This window comes from Ambystoma mexicanum, chromosome 9, assembly GCF_040938575.1.
Source record: "Ambystoma mexicanum isolate Mex_15411 chromosome 9, UKY_AmexF1_1, whole genome shotgun sequence".
NCBI lineage: Eukaryota > Metazoa > Chordata > Amphibia > Caudata > Ambystomatidae > Ambystoma > Ambystoma mexicanum.
In genome coordinates this window covers 109,176,769-109,190,788 of record NC_090931.1, presented here as the reverse complement: position 1 = coordinate 109,190,788, position 14,020 = coordinate 109,176,769, and the positions used below count along the sequence as shown (strand labels likewise).

Below are 14,020 nucleotides of genomic sequence, written 5' to 3'. Positions count from 1 at the left end.
GCCAAATTCTCTGGGACAAATAATTACATACAACCACATACAGTGACAATAGTTTTGCTGTTGGCAACTGGAAACAACTGCTGCAATAAAAAGGGCAGTACAATTCAGCATTATTTCTATATAGTGTTTTGAAGGGTTTGGGTGGTCATCCCAAGCACACAAGTCAACTATCTCTGTTTAGGAGGGAGATAAACAATTTTTAGGCAAAAAGTTTGTTAGGTTTCATTTCTCCCTGCTACCCCACTGATATAAGTCAGTGAAATAATGTATTTCTTAACTCTTTCGTAAATTCAAATGCTTTGGCTAGTCCCAGTCATAAAGCTGGAAATCCTCAGTAATGATTTAACAGTAGTTTAAACTAATAAAACTGCATCCCCTTGCTTAGCCTGTGACCATATTTTCAGGCCATTTGCCTTCTAGCCATTGAAGTGGGCAGGGCCCCATCTCCAGATAATATCAGTACATTGTGTAGACTATTATCTTTGAGGCATACTATACATTCACTCAACATTATCAACTATGTGAAGATTGTTTTCAAATATTCAACTAAAAGCAAAGACTTTGCTTATATCTTTTAGATATTTCCCTGTCACTCGCAGCTCTACAAGGAGTGCATTTTTTATGCTGTCATTGACATATATTGTGCAGTCTTGCCAAATCTGCCAAGGTTGAAACAATAGCAACTGAAATGACAGACATCTGGTAACCTGTACCACAAGCAGAGTCCTTGAAAAGCTTGTCTTTCGCTCTATGCAAGAATAGATGTCTGTGAGAAAAGTCCTTTAATACCAGGGCTGGTCATTAAATGGTGAAAGGCTTTGACCTGACCCCGGCTGTACCAATAACTGTTTCTAGCCTCCCCATTGATTCAATATCTTCCAGCACAATTTCCGTCAGGTCAATTATTGTCAGCACAACTTCATCAGTGAAGTCCTCTCTGTTGAGGAAGACGTTAATGCACTCTTCAGCAGTACAACCTACTTCAGCACAACGTATCTCAAGGGATCTCAATGAACATCCTCATTGATGCCACAAATTTACAGCACAACCTCTGCTAACATGTTCCACTTCAGCACAACCTCCATTGGTGCAATGTCCAGCAGCAAAACATCTGTCAAGAATGTCCTCCTCAGTATTGATTTATGCTCTGTCAACAATGTAAATCTCTCATAAACGGTACAAAATTCAATATTGACAGAGTTTATGCTGGTGTAAATTACGCTGGCAAAGTAAAAAGTTGGAAATTCATGGCAAAATGATAAGGCGCTTTGCATGGAGCATTTGCCTATACTGACTATTCAAACATTCTTCCCTTCAAAACGGTTGGATTTTCTGCCTCCTGAGCATCAGATTGTTTCTGATTTTGAGGTCATGAAGGGGTCATCACATTTTCTGATTTGGAAGAGATTGAGTCAATCCGTAATTTCTTCTTGGTGCCTCATAGAGAAAGTCCATCGCCACAGGACGTTACACTCCGCAAGCTACTCCCTCCTGAACTGCCCCATTAAAACAGCTACTATTATGTAGATCCTGACATCCTACAGACTTTGGTTTGAGAACTTAAAAAATGTCTGCCACTGCCCAGATCTCAGCAAAAGCACAACCACAGATGCAGCCACCACCACTGGTAGTCCGATTGCAGCCACTGCCTGTCAATATCCACAAATTCTTCCAATCCAGAGGAAGATGTCCATTCCCTCCTTACAGACCTCAAAGTTACGAATCGCTTCAAGATAACATTGAAACTGTAAGCACATTGGCGGGTTCGAAATTTAGGTTGGATAACCCGGAGCTAAAAGCAGCTCCTGGGTATCCCACGTTGACTGGTGACCAGGAGCTACCACTAGGGAACTAGAAGTTAGTACATAGCATTCCGCAAATCTAACTTCCACATAAGATGTCCATTATTTACTATCCATTAAGCTTTAAATGTTGTATAGATGTGTCCTAATGTTTATTTATAGACAGTCCCAAACATTAAATTCACATAGGTGTGTTTGTTCAGCATCAGTTGGCCTGGGGAGCCAAAAGTAGCTCCTGGATGCTATTGGTGGCAAGGCAACCAGGTTCTTCTAGTCTACAAGAATGAGCAAAATAACTCCCAGCTCCCCTCAATTATGAACCCTGACACTGGTGAACAATGACATTCCAGATGACTGGGTGGACAAGATCACAATGTGCTGGAAAAGGTCACATATAAAGGTTTGCCCAAAGAGGAAAGTTGTCCATTCTGCAATATAGCTGAGAAGAAAGTATCTTAGCCATAAAAAAGTTCCACTTAAAAGCCGCATGACAATGAATCGTAGACCTCTTGATGGTGTATCCAAATGCCCAAAACTGCTTTTGTGCAAAGGGGCAGCTCTTGGCAACAGGACTGTCTGAAGTGTACCACCTTAATAACTGAGGACAATATTCTGCATAATGTGCTTGATGTTGAGGATCACTTGGCAGGACAAATGATGAGGGCCCAGGCCATCAAATCTGTTACTGTTTTAATGGCCTGGAGGTTTTTTTTCTTAGTAGCTATTTCGTGGAGCTATGGCAAGATTAATCTCAAACAGACGTTTGCTGGCTTATAACTATCAGAATTACCCAAAATCATCTAGTCTTACAAACCATCTTCAAGATGAAGGCTTGCAATCCAGACCAACAAACAGACATGACTCAGCCTTTCAGCTTCCGCTCGATCCTTTGGGACGCAGTGATTGGAAGAGTTTCTCAATTTCAGTGGGAACGCATAACTACAAACAAATGGGCGCTTCCTCTACTACATTAAGTTGATTGTATTCCTGGGTAAGCCCAGAGTCACAAAGGCTCAACTGGGCCCTCAATGTGTGACGGTGTGACAGTTCCTTCCAAAATAGGACGTTGAAAGAATGCCTCCAGCAGCACGGATTGAAGTTACGTACTGTCTGTATTTCCTGGTGAACAAGGCAAATGTAAAAAGGAGGTTCCATCTTGGACCTGAGGCACTCACATTTCTGAAGTCTTTCAACATGGTCACACTGCAGAGCATCATCACTCTGTCATAGGAAGGAGGTGATTACCTGGCATCCACAGGAATGGAGGCTGCATACTTCTGCATATCCGTTCACTGAAAACCAATGCAGAATAACAAAGTGTCTCACAATGATGGCAGCACACTGCAGGATGTAAGGTCCACCCGTTTAAACCTGTATGAACGTTTGGTCTCCTACAGACAACTACAGCTGGCATTCCTGCATCAATGACACTAATTACCTCATTGGGTTTTCCAATTGATTCAGACAAATCGCGACTGATGCTAGAGCAGGAATTACAATTTCTGGGAGCAGACTTCAATCGCAACACTGCCCTGGCCCAGGCCATCTCAAATGAGGGTAAACTAACTCCAGCCTGACACTAACACGTTCTCTGACCTCTCCACACACAGTGTGGCCAGGAAATGCATGACATTTTTGGGGAAACTCTTTTCATTCATTCCACTAATACCATGTTGCAGAATGATAATGCAACCTGTTCAGAACTATCACAGCTCATATTGGAACAAATAATAGGGTAAAGTGAAGGCAAAATCCACTTTGACTATTGCTTTAGGAGGTCCATGCTATGGTGGAGGGATCAAGTCAATCTTACATGAGGAGCCCTATTTTGAGATCTACAATTCAGGTGACCCTGGTAGCAGACATCTCACTGTCAAGTCAATTTACTACTTCTTGGATGCAGTTCTAAATCAACAACTTGAAGCTGCAAGTGTTGAAATGGACCTTTTGATCTTTACCTTTTGATCAAGTGGAAAGCGGTCAGGGCTGTAACAGACAACATCCTTACACTGTTCAACATCCCAAAACAAGGTAGGACCCAATAACTAGCTCTTTCCATGAAGGCCCGATCCCTACGAAAGTGTACTCTGTACCACCACGTTTCGCTCTTGTGACATTGCATTGGGAATTCCTTCATTTGGCAATTGAGCTAAACTCAACTAGATCACATCTTTCAGGTCGAGACCTCCTCATATAGACCTCTTTGCCACTGCACAGAACCAGAAGTACCACCTCATGAGCTATTTCAATTGACTAGTTTGGGGTATTTGCAATAACAAGGAGATTCTACTCTAAGGTAGGCTGAGGGGGCAATGAGGAATACGTGGGAGGAACATCCAATCGAAAGAACGTTACCACAGGTAAGTAACTTGTTCTTCTAATGGATTGTGTGCTCCCATGTATTCCTCATCTTTTGATAGACTCCCAAAGCAGTGTTTGCATTTTTGGAGTAGGGAGTCTGAATTTTCAGTTTCAAGTAAGAATTTAGGAGGTCCTTATTGTCTTGTGTGTACCGAATGTAACCCCACCTTCCCAGAACCACCTTCCCGGCCGGAGGAAGAGTCCAGACTATAATGCTTGGTGAATGTGTGGACGGAGGACCATGTGGCCACCACAGAAATATCCTGAATTGGGACTTCCCTCTGTAAGGTAGAGGAAGTAGCCATGCCCCTGGTCGGATGAGCTCAGAGACCCGCAGGAGCATCGTTTCCAGTTAATCTGTAGCATTCAGAAATTCCTAAAATGATCCACCTGGATAAGTTTTGTTTTGTGACCGCCATACCCAATTTATGGCCCGTGTAACCAACGCAAAGTTGATTATCCTGTCTTAACTTAAACATTCTGGATAAGTCGAAGCTAAGTGCACGTCAGAAGACTGTGTAAGGAGTCTTGCAGGACAAGGCTCGAAGTTCACTCACCCTATGGGCTGATATAAGAGCAACCAAAAGGATGGTCTTCAGAGTTGGTAATCTTAGAGGGAAGGAATGAATAGGCTTGAATGGAGCACACTTGAGAAATTCCAAAACTAAGTTGAGATCCAAAACCGGGACTTGGAATGGCATCGGAGGGAACACATTTGTCAATCCCTTCAGAAATGGTATCACTAGTGGTATTTTGAAGAAAGATACCTCTTCAGAGGAGCGATTAAAAATAGATAGCCTTTAATTGTGCCAACCTGGAGCCCCAGATTATCCAGGTGTAACAAGAACAATACTACCATAGGTCTGCTGCATGTACAAGTGTCCACATTCTTATCCCTGCATCAGCTGCAGACATTGCTATCCTTCTGGCCGAAAGCAAAATATCCACTACGTCATCAGGGAGGTCCCAATCCTTATATCTCAACCTCTCAAAAACCAGAAAGGTTGAGTGTCTTGACCTCTGGATGGAGAACATGACCCTCCTCTCGCGAGAGAAGTTCCTCTCTTTGTGGAAGATGTATTGGGGGTAGATGGACATGTCCAGAAGGTCCGGGTAGCACGTCCTCCTGGCCCAATCCGGAGCAATTTGGATCATGGATTTCCCAAACTTTCTAAACCTCCAGATCACACGAGGGATGACAGGGACAGGAGGGAATGAGTACACAAGTGGAAACTCCCAGTCCACTATGAACGCGTCCCCTAGAGCTCCTCTTGGGTGAAATTCCCTGGAGCAGAACAGCTTGCACTTCCGTTTGAGACTGGACGTGAACAGATCCACTTGCAGGGTTCTCCAAAGGGTGAAGATCTCTTGAAGGACTTCCTGAGCTGGTTCCCACTTGTGGGAAACAGTGCTCTGCCTTCTCAGAGCATCCGCCGCGTTCTCCTCTCCGGCTAGGTGAACTGCTGATAGGGAGATTCCCTCTTGAATTGGCCAGAAGTAGAGCTGCATTGCTTCTCTGCATGCCTCCTCTCTTGTTGAGGTAGTACATAGCCACTGTGTTGTCTGTCATTATCAGAACATTCCTTCCCCGTACAGAGGACAGAAAGGCCTTCAGCGCTAGTCTATTTGCCCTCAAGTGCAAAAGGTTGATGTGCAGTTTGGACTCTGATGGAGACCAACGACCACTGATTGTCTGATTGTTGGCATGTGCTTCCCACCCTGTTAGTGAGGCATCCATAACTACTGTTATCTCTGACCATGGTTGCCAAAAGTGTACTCCCTTCAGAATGTTTTCCTCGCAGGCCGACCACAGAAGGTCCTGTTTGACTCTCCATGGAACTTGAAGAAGGTCTGACATCCTGCCTGAGAATTGGGACCATTGAGTCCTGAGAGCCCATTGGAGATATTTCATTCTCAGGCAAGCCTCTGGCACCAGGAAAATGCAGGATACCATGAGGGCGAGGAACCTTAAAACAATCAAAGGCCCGAAGACGCTGGGCACTCTGGAATTTGGTGACAATCTGCAGAATGTCTTGAACCTTCACCTCAGGTGGCAAGGCTTTTCCCAAGGATGCATCTAGGACTGCCCCGATGAATTGGAGCCTTTGAGATGGTATCATGTGGGACTTCTTGAAGTTGAGGGAGAAGCCCAGTCTGTGGGGGCAGTGACAGGTGGAGCTGAAATTTTCCAGGACCTGTTTGGGAGAACATGCCCTGATCAGCCAATCTTGCAGTTAGGGGTAGACGTGAATCCCCGCTCTCCCTAGACTGAATGCCACCACCTCTATCAACTTGATGAAAACTCTGGGGCAGAGATCAGCCCAAATGGCAGAACTCAAAACTGATAATGAGAACTGCCAACGGCCAACCTCCGGTACCTTCTGTGCTTGTGATGGCTTGGGTCATGAAAATAAGCATCCTGAAGGTCCAATCATATCATCCAGTACTGAAGTTGGAGGGCCTGAAGGATCTGAGAAAGGATTACCATCTTGAACCTGTCCTTCCTGGGGAACTTAAGTATCTTAAATCCAAGATGGGTCTCAATCCTCTGTCCTTCTTGTGGATTAGAAGGTAAGGGGAGTACCAACCCTTGTTCCTCTCAGTTACAGTTGCTGGTTCTATAGCACCTTTCTCCAGCAGGGTCAAAATTTCCTGCACTAGCAGCGGATCTGAAACTTAGGAAGAGTTGTTCCCCGGTGTTCCTGAGGCATTTTTAGAAAGGGAAGGTAGTAACCCTGGGCTACTGTTTCCAGTGCCCATGCATCTGAACTAATAACCTGCCATTCTTGCAGATGCTGTGAGAGTCTGCCTCCCGCTGGGGGTTTGTGGACTAAGGCCTCAGAGAGGTTTTTAGGCGGCTAATGCAGCGGCTGAGGATAAAACAGCCATTGCCTGGGCGGTCTTAACACCTCTCTGCCGTCCACCACAGGGGAATCTTCTCTGACCTCTTTGGTTTGACAGTCCTCTCCCTCTTCCAACTGAGGAGTTATAGCGAAAGGACCTGCCCCTTCAAGCTGTTCCAGTCTGGTGGGTTTGTGGCTGTTTGATTGTAGCACCAAGGGATTTGGCTGCTGCCTTGGAGGACTGCAGCTTCTCCAGGGTCACATCAGCATTGCTGCCAAATAAGTGTGCACCGTCAAAGGGCATGTTAGGAAGTCTGGATTGCACATCTGGAGCAAAACCAGACTTTCGAAGGGATTGTGTCCTCCGACGTATTCCTTATCTTAGATAGAAATCCTTCAGCTTTGCTGGCCTCGGAAAATTTTTTCGCCAGAGGGCGCTGCGCGTCGATGATCGCCGAGTCGATGACCCTCCACGGCCTCCGTGCCGACGTCGACGTCATCCTGCCTATAAAGGCCGCGCGCAGCGTCCGTTGCTCAGTTCCGTTTTTCCGCGCTTCGTTGTGCCTCGGAACACCGTTGCTCAGTTCTCGTCAAGATAACGTATATAATAACTACTATTTACCTCGATATCGATGGCATCCTCCTCCGACCCGACGACCCCTCGGTCCGGTTTCAAAAAGTGCCGAGACTGCGGGAAGAAAATGTCGTTGACGGACCCTCACAGGGTCTGTTTGTGGTGTCTGGGAATCACGCACCAGAGTTCGGAGTGTGAGGAATGCCTTTCCATGACGGCGAAAGCCTTGAAGGAGCGTAGGGGGAAGCTCGAGAGAGGTAGGTCAACTTTAACTTCCTCGAAAGCTTCTTCGGTAGAGTCGAGACGTTCGTCTCCTCACCATAAAAAACACTCTCGATCTAGATCACGAAGTGGCTCCCACCACTCGTCGACATCGAGACACTCGAAGAAGAGACGTAGGAGATCCCCTTCGTCATCTTCGTCGAGTTCTCCTGAGAGAATTCATTGCCCCACAAAACGCAGCTCGCAAGCTGAGTGGGAGGAATTCAGGAAAAAGATGCTAAGCGTCTTCGAGAAAGCGGCCTCGTCCCCCTCGAAGACAGCTGAGGGTGATACCCCGGGTAAAAAACCCAAAAAATCTAAACGCCGCGAGTCGCAGTACCCGGCGGAAAAGTCAACCCGAAAGCGCCTCGAGCCATCGGGAGATAAAGCATCATCGACGCCATCGTCGAAAACTCCTTCGAAACAGAGGTCGGCGCCATCGACGCCGTTGTCGAAGGATTCATCGGCGCATCAGTCGATCGAGTCGACGCCGACGTCGACGCCGATATCGACGCCGGTGAAGGAAAGAACCACGGCTACTCCACAGCCAACGGTTAGACAAAAGACCTCCGACTCGACGCCGAGAACGTCGACGTCGTTCTCGAGCAGGACTCCGATCCTTTCGAGTTCTTCGAGGCCTAGTACACATTTCTCGACGCTTTTCACGGCGCCTTCGAGTACTTTCACGTCGGTGTCGACGACATCGACGTTTTCAAGGCCTGTGATGATGGCTCCTTCTGCATTGGAAATGGGGTTTATACCATTCCAAAAACCAATGTATCCCCCTTTAACCTCGATTTTTGAGGAAAGGGAGGATTCAGACCAAGATATTGATTTACAGAGGACCACATCACCAGAGCCAGAGACTTTCGCCTCTGAGGAAGGAAGATTAAAAAATCTTCAGGATGCACTTCAGGAAGCTAGTGGCTTGGACACTTCTCCTGAAGCAGAATTTATCAAACCAGACCCAGGAGAACATGCGGAGACTCCATATAGAGCTCTGATGTCTAGAATCATAGAATTTATGGGTTGGTCTGCACCTTCTCCTGCCTTTCAGCAGGATGACCTCACTGACATACTGGACAAGGGCCCACAGGAGGATCCTGTGGTTCCATTTCACTCTGCTCTACAGAGAAGGATTTTGACAAACTGGGAAACGCCAGAAATTATCCCGGCAGTAAATAAAAAACTGTCAACAAAATACAGGGTGGCTAGTTCTGACCCTGAATATTTGTCAAAACACCCTACTCCTGAGAGCTTGGTTGTACAGGCTGCAACCTCATCAGGCAGCACATCTGCATACCCCACTGCTCCGCAGGATAGGGATGACAAAAAGTATGATGCCATGGCTAAGAAGGTTTTTTCTGCCTGTAGCATGGCGTTAAAGTCTATTAACGCGACCTGTACGCTCGCTAGGTTCAGCCACACCCTTTGGGAGTGCGCTTCATCAGCGGCTGACTGCCTCCAAGAAGGAGAGGAAAGGGACGCATTTTTAAACATCATCAGGGATGGTAAAGATGCGATGTGCGAGACCCTACAAACTGGCCTAGATTCTGCTGACAGTATCAGCAGGGCCATGGCGGCAAGTACCACAATCCGCAGGCATGCGTGGTTGAGGAAGTCTGGTTTTGCCTCTGACGTGCAGACCAGGCTTTTGAATATGCCCTTTGACGGTTCTACCCTCTTTGGAAAGAAGGCGGATGACAGTTTGGAGAAACTGCAAACGTCCAAGGCAGCAGCCAAGTCATTGGGAGCTGCTATCCGTCAGAATACCTTTCGTCCTTCGGGATCATCGTGGAGAGGACGGTCCTTTCGTTACTATTCCTCATATGGAAGGGGCAGGGGACGACCGGCTCAAAGAGGCCAAGGAAGATTTACCCGTGGTGGACGGGGTAGGGGAAAGAAAGCCGCACCCGCAGGAGCAGGAGCCACTTTACCTTCGGCAACTGCATCAGCCGCTTCAAAACCACTCTGAGGTCTCCCCTCACAGAACACCAGTAGGGGGCAGGTTAACTCACCATCTGACGGAATGGCAGGCTATTACGTCAGATGCTTGGGCTCTGGAGACAGTGGCCCAAGGTTACTGCCTGCCCTTCCTACATATCCCTCAGAGTCATCCACCGGGGAACAACCCTTTGAAGCTTCCAGATCCGCTCCTCTTGCAGGAGGTTTTAGACCTGCTAGAGAAAGGTGCCATAGAACTGGTACCTGTAGCGGAAAGGAACAAGGGTTGGTACTCCCCCTACTTCATAATACCGAAGAAGGACGGAGGACTGAGACCCATCTTAGACTTACGGGAATTGAACAAATTCCTCCGAAAGGACAAGTTCAAGATGGTGACTCTCTCTCAGATCCTTCAGGCCCTCCAGCTTCAGGACTGGTTGGTATCTCTAGACCTCCAGGACGCTTATTTCCATGTGCCGATCCATCCCAGGCACAGGAGATACCTGAGGTTCGCAATTGGCAGCTCTCATTATCAATTTCGAGTTCTGCCATTTGGGCTAACCTCCGCCCCGAGGGTCTTTACCAAGCTAATGTCGGTTGTGGCTGCAAGTCTAAGGAGGGAAGGGATTCATGTCTACCCTTACCTAGACGATTGGTTGATCAGAGCTGTATCTTCGGAACAGGCTCAGAGACAACTAGATTATGTTTGCCACTTCCTTCACAAGCTGGGCTTCTCCCTCAATTTAAAGAAGTCACAGATGATACCATCACAGAGACTCCAATTCATTGGAGCAGTCCTGGACACTTCCCTGGGAAAAGCCTTGCCACCAGAGGTGAGGGCTCGAGATATTCTGCAGATGGTCATCAGATTTCAGAATGCCCAATATCTCCCAGCCTACGACTTTCTGAGGTTGCTAGGCCTCATGGCATCCTGCATATTCCTCGTGCCGGAGGCTCGCCTGAGAATGAGATCCCTCCAGTGGGCACTGAGAACTCAGTGGTCACAGTTCTCAGGAAGGATGACAGATCTCCTTCGGATCCCGGTCAAAGTAGCCCGAGACCTTCAGTGGTGGGCCTGTCGGGAGAACATCCTGAAAGGAGAAATGTTTTGGCAACCATGGCCGGAGATAACAGTAGTCACGGATGCCTCACTCACGGGGTGGGGAGCTCACGCCAACGACTTGACCATCAGCGGTCGTTGGTCTCCATCGGAGTCCAGACTACATATCAACCTGTTGGAGCTGAGAGCCATCAGACTAGCGCTGAAGGCTTTTCTGCCGTCTGTACGGGGAAGAAACGTCCTAATAATGACGGACAATACAGTGGCCATGCACTACCTCAACAAAAGAGGAGGCGTAGGCTCACTACCACTGTGCAGAGAGGCGATGCAGCTCTGGTTTTGGGCAATTCAGGAAGGAATCTCTCTATCGGCAATTCACCTAGCCGGAGAGAAGAACTTGACAGCGGACGCTCTGAGCAGGCAGAGCACAGTCTCTCACGAGTGGGAGATAGCTCAGGAAGTCCTTCAAGAGATCTTCGCCCTTTGGGGAACCCCTCAAGTGGATCTGTTCGCCACCAGTATCAACAGGAAGTGCGACAGATTTTGCTCAAGGGAATTTCCCCCGAGAGGAGCTCTAGGAGATGCGTTCGTAGTGGACTGGGAGTTCCCACTTCTGTACGCGTTCCCTCCGGTCCCTGTCATTCCTCAAATGATCAGGAGGTTGAGAAGGTTTCGGAAGACCATGATCCTAATTGCCCCGGATTGGGCCAGGAGAACGTGGTACCCGGACCTTCTAGACATGTCCATCTGCCCTCCAATTCGACTGCCATACAGAGAGGATCTTCTCTCGCAGAAGGAAGGTCAGGTTCTCCATCCAGCCATCAAGACCCTCAACCTTCACGCTTGGTGTCTGAAAGGTTGAGGTACAAGGATTGGGACCTTCCGGATGATGTTATGGAGGTGTTGCTTTCGGCCAGAAGGCCGGCAACTAAAACTCTATACCGCTGCCGTTGGAACAAATTTTGCAGCTGGTGCAGAGAAAAGAATATTGAACCCTTTTCTTGTGGTACACCTATGGTGTTGTCATTCTTACTTTACCTGGCTAATTCAGGCCTACAGGTTGGCACAATTAAGGGCTATCTCGCAGCGCTATCAATCTTTAAGCGCACTGCAGAGGAGCCTTCATACTTCAAAATTCCATTGGTAATACAATACCTAAAAGGATTAACTAATGTTTATCCCCCGAAACCTTTTCAAGTTCCCTTATGGGATTTAAACCTAATTTTAAACTTCCTAAAGGGTGCCCCTTTTGAACCACTACACTCTTGTTCATTGAAGCTTCTCACCCTCAAAACTGTTTTGCTAATAGCATTGACATCTGCTAGAAGGGTTAGCGAGTTGCAAGCCTTATCGTGTAAACCTCCACATACAATCTTTTACAAGGACAAAGTTGTTCTTCAGGTGAAGCCTAACTTCCTCCCGAAGGTAGTCTCGGAGTTTCACATCACTCAGAAGATTATATTACCTTCTTTCTACCCTCCTCCTCATCCGGGGAAGGAGGAAGAGAGACTGCACAGGCTGGACCCTAAGCGAGCCTTGAGCTTCTATATCAGCAGATTGGCTAAGATCAGACAAGCAGACCAACTCTTTGTAGGTTATGCAGGACATAAGTTGGGCCTTCCAATAACAAAACAAACCATCTCCAGATGGATTATTTTAGCCATTCTGGAGTGCTACAAATTGGCAGGAAAGGAGCCTCCTCAAAATCTAAGGGCTCATTCTACCAGGGGTATCGCAACATCCTCAGCCCTTCAAAGAGGGGTGCCAATTCGAGATATATGTGCGGCTGCCACATGGTCGTCCGCACATACATTTACCAAATTCTATAGCCTGGATTCCTCCTCTAGTCAAGAAACTAGATTCGGCAAGGCTGTGTTACACTCTGTCCATTCTGGAAGGGTAACATAACTTTTATTACTCCCGCCTCCAGTCACAATACCACTGCTATGGGAGTCTATCTAAGATAAGGAATACGTCGGAGGACACAATCCCTTCGAAGAACTAGTTACTCTTACCTTGTAACGTTCTTTCGATGGGATGTTCCTCCGACGTATTCCTTATCGACCCTCCCATCCATCCCCGCAGTATGACTTCCTGTGGGTTTGCAGCCTATGCTCCTTCAAGGTGATTAGTCTAATCCAAAAACATTACTGGGGACTACAAAACGGAACTGAGCAACGGACGCTGCGCGCGGCCTTTATAGGCAGGATGACGTCGACGTCGGCACGGAGGCCGTCGAGGGTCATCGACTCGGCGATCATCGACGCGCAGCGCCCTCTGGCGAAAAAATTTTCCGAGGCCAGCAAAGCTGAAGGATTTCTATCTAAGATAAGGAATACGTCGGAGGAACATCCCATCGAAAGAACGTTACAAGGTAAGAGTAACTAGTTCTTCTCAAATAGGCACATCTGCGCATTAAAGTGTTAGCCGCCATAGCTCTGCTGATACTGTCAGCCGAGTCGGGACCAGTCTGAAGGGATTTGCACATTGCATCCTTCCCATCCTTAACAATATCTAGGAAACCGTCTCTTTCTTCCCCTTCGGTACTTCCCCATCGATACACATTCCCATAGAGTAAACGTGAATTTAGCCAGTGCACACGTGGCATTTGCCGAGTTAAGGGCCATACTTCCCTCAGAGAAGACCTTTTTTTGCCATAGCATCATAGCGTTTGTCATTTCTGTCTGGGGGAATTATTGGGTATGCATTTTGTTTAGATGTGGATGTGGCGGCCTGTACCACCAAATTTTCTGGAGTTGGATGTTTACAGGGGTCACTGCTTGAAGCTAAGTATTTGCTCGTTAATTTTTTATTTACTGCTGGATTTAATTCCGGCGTCTCCAAGTTGTCATTGACCCACCTTTTTAAGGCTACATGATAGGGAAAAATAGGGTACTCCTGGGCTCCTTCATCTAAAATATCTTTAAGATCATCCTGCTCAAAAAGAGTTGCAGGTCTACTCCATCCCAGATATTCTATGACTCTAGACGTTAGTTGTCCGTATGACCCATCAGCATGGTCTGAGGGATCTGGTCTTCCAAATAAAATTTCGGGAGAAGTGTCTAGTCCGCTTGCAGTTTTCGAGTCTCGTGTAGATCTTTTATCCCAGAGTCCTCTGATATCAGAGCCTCTGGAACACATTGTGTCCCATATTGCAATCAAAAGGACATGATTC

The 14,020-nt window shown here is 47.2% G+C and overlaps 1 protein-coding gene across 5 annotated transcripts in view; it reads left to right on the top strand.

The window, feature by feature from the left end:
• Positions 1–14,020, top strand: part of NCAM1 (neural cell adhesion molecule 1) — a 948,636-nt gene that overhangs the window by 732,500 nt on the left and 202,116 nt on the right. The window lies entirely within an intron of this gene.